The sequence below is a fragment of the Octodon degus genome, unplaced genomic scaffold (genome assembly GCF_000260255.1).
Source record: "Octodon degus isolate 3935 unplaced genomic scaffold, OctDeg1.0 scaffold00107, whole genome shotgun sequence".
Lineage (NCBI taxonomy): Eukaryota > Metazoa > Chordata > Mammalia > Rodentia > Octodontidae > Octodon > Octodon degus.
The window spans coordinates 9,289,813-9,301,554 of record NW_004524683.1 but is presented as its reverse complement, the minus strand read 5'-3'; the positions used below and the strand labels follow the sequence as shown (position 1 = coordinate 9,301,554).

At 45.5% G+C, this 11,742-nt stretch overlaps 1 long non-coding RNA gene across 1 annotated transcript; it reads left to right on the top strand.

Moving 5' to 3' along the window:
* The first annotated feature begins 559 nt into the window (after positions 1-559).
* Positions 560-11,532, top strand: LOC111818907. The gene is made up of 3 exons (XR_002822775.1): positions 560-812; positions 3,130-3,252; positions 9,311-11,532. It is a non-coding gene; the product is annotated as an uncharacterized LOC111818907 (long non-coding RNA).
* Positions 11,533-11,742: the final 210 nt, after the last annotated feature.

The following is an 11,742-nucleotide window of genomic DNA, read 5'->3' as shown; positions in this document are numbered from 1 at the left end:
GGGAGCTGTGGGTGAATTTGGAGAACTGCTTCACCTTCCCACCCCCCAACTTTGGTTTCTTCTTCTACAAAATGAGGGGGGATAACTTAGGAGGCTGAGGCAGGAGGATCATCATGGCAACACAGGGACTTGGAGACCATCTGAACCTCATAGCAAGACCCTACCTCAAAAAACTTAAATAAATAAATAGATAAGTTAAAATTTAAAAAAGGCTGGGTATGTAGCTCATTGTGAAGTACTGGGAGGAATAATCACAATACTGATTTTGAAAAAAAAAATCACAACATACCCAAACCCCTCTGGGTTATAACCCCCCCACACACACACACACACTATGTTTTTACTGGCACCAGATGTCCTCACAAGAAAAACAGCTCATGAACAGCCCAGCAAGGCTAACCCCACCCCCAATTGTTCCTGACTGGCAGTGTTACTGCACGGTGACCCTAATGTTACACAAACATCCTGTTGTCGTTGAAACTGGCCCTTGAGCATGCGCAGGAAATTTCGCGCCCTTTCTAAGGGCTCTTGTACCCAACCCTACAAAAATACAGCTGGGCTGCACCTCATCCGGATCAGTACCTCACAAGTCCGCCTACTGTTCTTGCCTCAAAAGGCTTCCTCCTGTTGCTGTGTCTCTTTTGCCTTGCGAACCTTGCATTTTGGTGCTGTGACTCGGATTGCTGGGCGGGAGTGGTTTCCGCCCGAGGTGAGACCCCCCCCCACAATCGACCCAGTGGCTTGTGGAACACAGCAACTCCTTACAGTGGCCCAGGCTTCTGTCCACGAGACCGGCTTGCATTTTCCTTAAGGTGAGCCTCTTCTGAGTCTCCTTGTCTCTTGTTTTCTGGCTCCTGCTGGCAATCTTGGGTCCACGTGGAGGACGACTTCCCTGTCCTTTTGGGCTGCCAGTTTGATACTGGACATACTCTCAGACTTGGCCTGGCAGTGATACTTTCTCCTGTCTGTGTGAGACTGTGGGTGATGATCCACCCACTCACTCAGACCTGACCTCTCTCCTTTCGTTTTGACCTAGTGGGGACCTCCCACTCAAAAATCCCCCAGACTCTGCACTCTCCTCGCATGCATTCTAAAAAACTGTGGCCCCTTTGGTCTCTGGGAGACCATCAAGTCCAAAAAGTTTATCTGTTATTGTTGGACAGCTTGGAGATACTGGGGAACACTGGCCAGAGGATGATGCTTTTAAGGTTTTTTGTTTGTTTTTTGTATTTTTGTTGGAACCGGGGCTTGAACTCAGTACCTTGCGCTTGCCAGGCCAGTACTTATTCTACTGAGCTATCTCCCCGCTAGGATGGTGTTTTTAATTCTGACATCCTGCCTGACCTTGATGACTTTGGTCATCCCAACAGCAAGTAGTCAGAGATTCCCTACACCCAGGCTCTCTTCTCTCCCATGCTCTTCATGCTCCCTGGCTGGATCCTACTAGCTCCTTCCCCAAGTGTCCTCCCCCTTCTCAAAAGGAATCGCTCCCTTTTTATCAGTTAGAACAGGATCCCTTAGATGATGTCCCCTCTTCCTGTGCCCATCCCCCTTCTCAGCCTCCTCGGCCTGAGAACCCCCTCTCCCCTCTCTGCCTTCCCCAGCTCCTGCCCCTCCCCCCCTTAGCTGTTCCTATCAGATCCCAAGACTCCCAGCTTCATTTGGTTGCTGGACCTGAGGGCCTCCTTGGAGTCCTTGACCCCCTCTCACTGTCAGACCTCTCACACATTAAAAATGGCTTGACTGTCTCATGACCCCAACGACTGTGTAAAGTTATATCTTCTCCATTCTGACGACCTTACTTGAAGCAATATTTATTGCTTTATGTTCCACCCTAACCTTTGAAACTCAGAACAAAGCCCCTACATCCTGTTGGCGTTCTGGCCGTGTCCCGCGAGGATTGCCACTGGAATTACCGACAAAAGTCGGGAGGTGACCAAAACCAGGCCTGGATGTTATTATTATTATTTTTTATATTTATGTATTTGGTACTGGGTCGCTACACAGCTCAGACACCTAGTCCAGGGCCAGGATACAGGCATGCGCCACCATGCCGGGTATTGGGTTGCTAGCTTGCGTGCCGGGGGCAGGGTCTGTGCCGCTTGTGGTACTGGTGATCTAAGCCCCCTCCCTGCGCTTGCCTGTGCAGGCACTTAGTCTGCTGAACTATCTCACTAGCCCAAGGCTGTTAATGTTGATGAACTCTGAAATGATGAAAATCCGGCAGTTTATGACCCGCCTAACTGAGGCACTCCAGATACACAGAGGTAGATGCAGACTAGGTGGAGGCTGCTCTCATTTTAAAACATCCACTTTATCTCTCATACGGTCCCAAACCCCACAACGCATACTTCTCAATATGGCCTTTAAGGTTTTTTTTTTTTTTTAATTATTTATTTATTTTTGTGTGTGGCCAGCTCAGCCCACCAGGGGGCGGGGCTGGCTGGCATGTGGTGCTGGAGGATTGAACTGCGGTCCCTGTGCTTTGCTTGGCTTAGCTTGTTCTAAGTAGGTGCTTTAGACCACTGAGCCATCTCACCAGCCCGGCCTTTAAGGTTTTAATAATCATAAAGACCAACAAAAATTAGATTTAAAAAAACTGGGATAAAGCCATAAATACCGGTGGCACATGCCTGTAATCCCAGCACTCCAGAGGCTGAGGCAGGAGGATCACTGCAAGTTCAAGACCAGCCTGTGGCTACAAAGTGAGTTCAAGGCCAGCCTGAACTACATTGCCATAGTGAGACCCTGTCTCAAAAACTCAAAAACAAAAAGCTGGGACTGGGGAGATAGCTCAGTGGTCTAAGCACCTGCCTGACAAGCAGAACAACCTAGGTTCGATCCCCAGTACTGCATGCTGTGCTGAACCCAGAACCGGGAGTAGTGGCACATGCCTGTAATCCCAGTGCTGAGAAGGTTGAGACAGGAGGATCACTGCAAGTCCAAACTGTGTAGTGAGACCCTGTACCAAATAAATAAATAGAAAAATTTTTAAAAAACCATGATTTGACTCATAAGCTGTGAAAGCTGCCAGGTCTGTGTACGGCTAGTGGCATGAGTGGACACTGGAAGGCTGACTGTCCTACCCACCAGCGAGAGGGTAAACCAATCTCCCACCCAAATTCATAGGCAACCCCTGACAATCACTAGCTGACCTCCTGGGACTTGTCACTGACGACTGAAGAGGCTCAGGGCTCCTGACCCCTATCACACTACCTCTGGAGGAGCCCCAAGTGACCAGTGAAGTCACTGGTAAGTCCATAAAATTTCTCATTGACACAGGGCCACTTACTTGTTTCAGGCAAGTGTGCTTTAGTGCAGACCTCTGCTGTAGTGACTGATGACCAACCTCCTCGTCCCCTTACCACCTGACCACTGCCTTGACACCTCGATTCTCTTTCTTGTCTACTCCTTTTTTGTAATTCCAACCTGGCCCCACCCCTCTCGTAGAGAGGGGCCTTCTCACATAATTCAATTTTATCTTTTTTTTTTTTTTTTTTTTTTGTGGAACCAGGGATTGAACTCAGGCCCTTGCGCTTGCCAGGCTTATTCTACTGAGCTATCTCCCCGGCCCCTCAATTTTACCTTTTCCTTTTGTCTGCATTTCCTTCGACCTCTTCTTTTAGCCCTTTCTTCTACCCACCCCCAGCTACACACAGCCCCACTTCCCAGCTCCTGTGGTCTCTTGAGGTTTGGGACACCTCCACCCCATCAGTTGCTCACCACCACACCTGGGTCCTCATAAAGCTCAAAAACCCTTGCTCCTTCCCTTGTGTTCCCCAATACCCTGTTACCCTTCCCCATCAGCAAGGTCTACAGCCCATCATGAACAATCTCCTAAATCAAGGACTCCTCCAACCTACCTACTTGCCCTAGAACACTCCCGTATTACCTGTAAAAAAGCCAAATGACACATGCCAGTTGGTCCAAGACCTCTGAGCCATCAATATGGCCATCCTACCAACTCACCCCGTTGTCCCCAATCCATGCACTCTTCTCTCCCTTACCCTCTCCACTTATCATTTCTCAGTCCTTGAGCGCAAAGACACTTTTATTTTTCTTTTTACCATCCCCTTAAACCCCAGTGCCAGGATCTCTTTGCTTTTACCTGGACAAATCTTGGCACCTCTCACTCCTGCCAGCTCTCCTGGTCCATCCTCCCTTGGGTTCTGAGATAGCCCTCACTTCTTTGGACAAGCACAGCCTCTGACCTGACCCAACTAGGGCCACCTCCTGCTGTAGTGGATGATCTTGTCCTCTGTTCTCCATCCCACAGCCTTTCATTCCAACACACCATCAAACGCCCCAGTCCTCACCTTTCCCAATCTTTCCAAACCCTTTTTGCTACACAGTAGAAAACAATGGAATTTCACATGGAATTCTAGGCCAAACAGTGGCCTCCTCTTCTAAGCAGTGACCTACTTCTCAAAACAGCTGGACATCACTGTACAAGGATGGCCTCCATGCCTTTGTACTCTAGCTGCAGCAGCAAAAAAGCTCACACGAGGCCAACAGATTGATGTATATTCACCACACTGCTGACAGGATCTTTTAACTCACAAGGACTTAAGTTCTCTGGCCCCTTCTCCAATTTAGCTTTTTCAACTAACCTTCATCCATGACCCCACCATATATTACACACCTGTCCCTCACTAAACTCAGCCACTCTCCTCCCTGTTCTGTCTGAGGTCTCTGCTCCTCTTCATTCCTGCATAGAAGTTCTGGATTACATCCACCCGACTTCCTCCACGTACAAGATACTCCTATCTCTACCCCTGATGACGCCTGGTTTATTGCTGGCTCCTCATTCCCCACCCCCACCTGAATTAAATTTGCCAGGTACAATATTGTTCACTCTTCCTCAGTCATTGAGGCCAAAGCCTTCCCAGAAGGCACCTCCTCAGAGAAGACAGAATTCATTGCCCTAATCTGGGCCTTCACTCAGCCAAAGACATGCTCATTAACATATACAGAGTCAGCTGGGGAGATGGCTCAGTGGAATAAGCGCTTTCCTGGCAAGTGCAAGGACCTGAGTTCAATCCCTGGTTCTGCCAAAAAAAAAAAAAAAAAAAAGGAAAGGGTGGTGGTTACCATGGACTTATTTGTACAGCAATTAACCACTGAGAAGAATGTATGCAGTGTATTATTTGTTGAAACTGTACTTTCGATTTGATTTGAAACTGTCTCATTGCTATATGTTTATCAATAAAACTTTGAAAAGAAAGAAAGAAAAAAAAAAAAACAACATATACAGAGTCTAAATATTCATTTAGTATTATCCACACTCATGCTGCCATCTGGAGGGAATGAGGCGTCATCACCACTAAGGGATCCCCAATCGCCAGTGGGCCTCTCATTCTGCAGCTTCTTCAGGCAGCCACTCTACCCAAACAGTGGACCATCATACACTGCAAAAGACATCGACCAAAGACCCCTTTTCAAAGGGAAATGCCTTTGGTGACAGACGAGCCAAGCTAGGAGCCTCAACATCCTCTGCTACTCCACTCTTAGTTTGAGATTGACAAACTACCCAAACTTAAAGCTACTTTCCAAACAAGGATTTTTGCTTTTTTTTTTTTTTTTTTTTAGATGACAAAGTTATCTTTCCTGATGGCTAGGGACACCAGACATTCCACCAATTGCATAAAACACTAGACATAGGCCGCAGGCCCCTATTTCATTTCCTTAAACCAACCCAAACCCGTAATTCACTTTTTAAAGTTATAGAAGAGGTCACCAGCCTATGTCAAATCTGCAGCCAAACCTCCCTGCAGGGGGCCTCAAGAGCTCCCTTCTTTTTTTATTTATTTTTTTTAAGAATACAAAATAGGGACCTGCCCGTTAGCTCAGTTGTTTAAGCGCCTGCTCATGCAAACACAGTCAGGTGCAGGATACTGCAGTTTGATCCCCAGCTCTGCCTGTCTTACCAGACCTGCCCTTCAGGCAGCCTGAACCACACACACACACACACAAAAAAAAGAATACAAAATTGTCAGCTGGGTAGGTAGCTCAGTACAAGGACCCAGGTTAGATTCCTGGTACCACATGCCACTCCAGCCCTGGAATCCCGAGCACACCATACAGGCCACCAAAACTGGGAGTGGTGGCACATACCTGTAATCCCAGCACTGGGGAGACTGAGATAAGAGGATCACTATGAGTCCAAGCTGCATAGCAAGACCCTGTACCAAATAAATACATAAATAAATAAAAAACCCAAAAAGGTATAAGAAATTAAAAAGAAAAAAAAGCATTAATTTCTCCTTTCAAAAGACCAGCAGAAATGAGCAGTATAGTTATCCAAACTGTGCTGCATAAATATCTTTTCTCCTTTCTTTTGTCCTTTTTGCATCCCAATTTTTCCTTCCTGTTGAACTATTATTTCCCTTTCACAGTATCTATTGTACCTTTCAGATTTTGTTTACTCTTTCAGGTTCTCAAACTAGTGAAACAATACAATGTTTGCACATGTGGGTCTGATTTATTTCACTTACCAACATAGTCTCTATTTGCATCCATTTATCTATAAAAGTCTGGAATTTATCTTTTTTATACCCGAGTAATACTTCATTGTGTAAAAATACCACTTTTTTTTGGTACTGGGGATCAAATTCAGGAACTTATGCTTGCCAGGCAGGCACTTAGGCCACTGAGCCATCTCCCTGGCCTACCACATCTTTTTTATCCATTCTTCAGTTGATGTGCATTTGGTTTTTTCCCAGGATTTAGCTATGACAAATTGCAGTTCTATAAACATGGGTGCACATATATCCCTGTGATATGATTATCTCAGTTCTTTTGGAAAAATACCTAGGACAGGAATAGCTGGGTCTAATGGGACCTCCAATTCTAGCTTTTTCAGGAATATCCATACTGATTTTTCTTAGTTATGAACCCATGCAGTTGACATTCTGACGCCAGATTTATTGGATATAGGAACAAGCAGGCTGTCTGTCCAGCGGACACAGACAGCCCTGAACAAAAGGGGATGGGATTTTATAGAGTTTTTAGGGGAGAGGGTTTGCAGGCTGGAACAGTCGAGAGAGACCTAATCTTGGCAGGGCTACCTGGTCTGTGGGGGACTTTTAATGTTAACAAAAGGAGAGTTTCTGTGGTTTTTTTGCCCAGGTCAAAGCCAGGTGGCGTTGTTTTGCAGTTTTGGCCTCGGCTCGGTGTCAAGAGGAAGTGAGACTTAGAGTGAGGGTGAGAGTCCTGACATCAGTTTCCATCATGGTTGTACCAGTCTGCACTCCCACAGTGAAGAAGACTTCCTTTATCCCCACAGCTGCTCCAGCATTTGTTATTGGTTGACTTCTTATGATAGCCATTTTTTCTGGTGTAAGATGGTATCTCAGCATTGTTTTAATTTACATCTCTCTCTCTTTTTTTTTTTTTTAACATTTATTTAGGGTGTGTGTGTGTGTGTGTGTGTGTGGCCAGCTCAGCCCACCAGGGGGAGCGGCTGGCTGGCATGTGGTGCTGGGGGATCGAACCGCAGTCCCTGTGCTTTTCCAAGCTTGTTCCAAATAGGTGCTTTAGACCACTGTGCCATCTCTCCAGCCCTAATTTACATCTCTTGAATGACCAATGAAGTAGAACATTTTTTCGTATATTTATTTTCCATTTTTATTTCTTCATTTGTGAAGTGTATATTCATCTCAGATGCCCATTTTTGGACTGGGTCTTTGCATTTTGGAGACCAGATTTTTTTTTTCTTTTTCTTTTTTTTTTTGTTTTTGGTAGAACCGGGGATTGAACTCAGGCCCTTGCGCTTGCCAGGCAAGCACTTATTCTACTGAGCCATCTCCTCAGCCCTAAAAATTCTTTTTATGTTCTAGATAGGAGTTGTCTGAGGGACAGTTAGCTATAATTTTTCCCCAATTTGTGAGTTTTCTTTTTACTCTGTTAGTGATTTCTTTTGACATGCAGAAACTTTTCAGAAGAATGAGATCCCAATTGTTGATTCTTTGAAGTATTTCCCATACAGTTTGATTTCTGTTCATAAACTCTCTATACCTACTCCTGTGTTTTAAGATTTCTACCTACATTCTCCTCCAGAAGATGTAGTGTTTCAGTTTTAATATTTAAATCTTTGATCCAGGGCTGGGGAGATGGCTCAATGGAATAAGCGCTTCTCTGGCAAGCACATGGGCCTGAGTTCAATCCCCGATTCTGCCAAAAACAAAAATAAAATAAAAAATTAAAAAAAAAATAAATAAATCTTTGATTCATTTTGACTATAGTTTTGTGCATGGTGATAGACATGAGTCTGTTTTTAGCCTTCAGCATGTGGAAAGCCAGTTTTTCCAGCACCATTTATTAAAGAGGCTATCTTTTTTCCAGTGAACATGTTTGGCCCCTTTGTCAAAGACAAGGTTGCTGAATGTGTTTGTAGTTGTGTGTGCATCTCCTAATCTGTTCCATTGCTCCTCGGGTCTATTTTCTTTGCCAATACCATGCTGATTTTATCACACTAGCATTGTAGTATAATTTCAAGTTAGGGATTGTGATAAATGCCTCCCCCGCTTCTTTCCTACACACCAAATTAGAGGACATGTGCCAAAGACTGACAACTCTGACTTTACCCACATGCCCACATCAAAACACTTCAAATACCTCCTGACTATGATTTGCACCTTCTCAGGATAGATTGAGGCCTTCCTGACATTGATTCTACTATGGTGGCCATCATCCTTTTGGGGCACATTATTCCCAGGTTTGGTCTCCCCAGGTCACTACAGACAACATCGTTCAGCTCAAAAATCATGCAGAAGGTTTGTCAGGTACTCCACCTTTAATGGGCCCTCTACACTCCATTTCATCCTTAATCGAGAGAAATGCAGAGAGCTACGAACTCCTGAAAACAACGTACCAAACTCACCCTTGAAATTCATCTGTCCTGACTCAAACTTTCCCTTCACCCTTGCCCAATTAAGGGCCACTCCATGGGCACCCTCCTTCCTGAGCCCCTTTGAACTAATGTGTGGGAGACCTTTTGTCCTAGGATATCTCCCTGAAGACCATCACCCTCCCCCACTGACTACCTTCCTCTCCTACAATTTCTCAGATTTCTGATGCAGGAACATGCTGACTCCTACCTTCCTCAGCTAATGATGGGGATGGGACCTGTCTTTCCAACTACCTGTAATCCCTGCAGATATGATTTGTTTAAAAGCTTTATACCCAGGGGCCAGGGAGATGGCTCAGTAGAATAAGCGCTGGCCTGGCAAGTGCAAGGGCTGGAGTTCAATCCCTGGTTCTGAAAAATAAATAAATAAATAAATAAAAATAAAAGTTTTACACCCCACAGGACTCTAGCCCAAGTGGACCAGACCTTTCCAGGTCCAACTGACCACCCAAAAGTGGCAATACTCCTCAGGCTGCCTACCTGGATTCATCTGACCAGGCTCAAAAAGGCTCCAGCTACAGATCCTCGTGTGTCCCCTTCCTTGCTGGGTCCTCATTGGAAATCACCACCCTCCGTCTCACCTGAATTCCAGAAGAAGCTTCAGACTGACTTATGGTGTGTTTTTTTTTTTTTTTTTTTTTTTTTCTGACCTATGTTTTGTTACCCTCTATGGTTTTTGATCTCCTTCCTCCTATTGGCTCCTGCATTTGCCATCAGACTCTGGGTCACTCTCCAAAAGACTTTAAAATAGGGCTGGGGATATAGCTCATCAGCATAAGCACCTGTCTGGCAAGTGCAAGGTTCCAAGTTTCAGAAGACTTTAAAATTCCACAAAAAATCATTCTCTTGCTCTCATACTGGCTGAAGATCCTTGGACTGACCACTCTCAACTGTCTCTCCTAGACCAACAACATTCTTTGTCTTCTGGACGTCGCCAGTGCCGTTTTGTCCACTTTTACTCAGATCTCCTTGATATCCATCCACTGGCTGCCTGCAAACCTTGCCCCCTATAGCCTTTCAACATGGATAAACAACAACTAGCTACAGGGAACTCTCATGGATTTCACCCAGGACAAAGTCGCCCTCTTCTCTTTTCTTCTATGTCTTCTTCTCTGGGCCTCATAATCATTCTACTACATTCTTCCTCTGCCATGGCCCCAGCATCAACTTCTAATTATACCTTTACTCTTACTCTGGCTGATGGGAGCACCATTGCCTCCGCCAACTTCACACCCCCTCACTCCACTCTCCAACTTACTGTTCCTTACTGCCTGCTCCACCCTTCTGCAAACACCTGGGATGTGACATCTAATGGACGAAAATTTACCACTTGTTACCAAAAGGGCTTTTATTTGGCACCCCGCCCCTCTAACCCCCACCAGAAAACATGTTCCGATGTTACCCACTTTTATACCTCCAAGTGGGGATGCGAAACCATTGGTCTCTATCATGATGGCAGTTCTTGGAAACAATCTGACCCTCACATCAAAGTCTCCTTTTCCAATGCTCCTAGGACTCCAGACGTTAAAGTACACTTTACTATCAACAATGCCTCACATCCACAGTATCTTTTAGGAAAAACTTGGGGTCTTGCCTTTTACGATGGGATTGGATCATACTCAGGAAGAACAGGTAACTTTCTTGTTTTTAGAGTACAGCCAATGGCCCTGCCCCCTCTTCATCAACCTCCTGGGAGGACCTACCATTAAACTTCCTGTCTGCCCACCAGATGCCATGCCCTATTCTGTCCCTCAGCTCTTCTCACATATACAACACTTTCCAACTCCTCAAATTTCACAGAATGCTGGCTTTGTGCTCCATACCAATCACTTATATATGGTTTCCCTTGCACATGGGAATGCATCTTACCTGACCCTCCTTTCACACCCCAAATCATTGGCCCTCTCTCTATAACATACATCACTGGCCCACCAATCTCACTTGCTTTATCTCTTCCCAAAACTCCTCCCCCACAATAGAAAATGTCTCCCATGGTAACCAAAACATTATCTTCAATGCCTCTCTCACCATCTGCCCCCAAGGGGCTACTTCACAGGTGGCCACAGAGTGCCTACACTTGCCTCCCTCCCTATTGGATGGAAGCCCTACCTTAGTTCTCCTTGTCCCAGCCCTAACCTTAACTTCCCAAGATACTATAGAAGCCTAGCAAGTGCAGGGTCCTGAGTTCAATCCCCGGAACCGCAAAAAAAAAAAAAAAAAAAAAAAAAAGTGCTATAGAAGTGTACCTTTTAACACAACCATTGGCCACACACCTTACCAGAAAGACAAGAGCCATTCATACTCCTGTTCTTATCGGCATGGGCATCTTTTCTGCCTTTGGAGCTGGACTTGGGGCAGGGGCACCTGGAACTGCAACCTTTCTCTCAATCTTACCCTCCAGTTGGAGGAGGTGGCCCTATCTGTTTACCCCTCCAAAATCAAATCAATAGCCTGGCAGCAGCGATGCTTCAAAGTCTCCACACTGTAGTGCCCTACCCTATAAAAACTCAGCTTGCTGCACCCCTGGCATGGTCCGTGCTTCAGAAGATGGCCTGCCATTCTTTTTTCTTTCTTTTTTTTCAGAACCAGGGATTGAACTCAGGCCCTTGTGCTTGCCAGGCACTTATTCTACTGAGCTATCTTCCCAGCCCCCTGGCTTGCCATTCTCACATCCATAAAAGCCTTCCTCAAAAGTAAATAAATAATTAATTTAAAAAAGCCTTCCTCATTATTGCTGTGTCTCTGTTTCCTCAAGAACCTTACATATGGGCTGGCGAGATGGCTCAGTGGTCTAAAGCACCTACTTGGATCAAGCTTGGCAAAGCACAGGGACC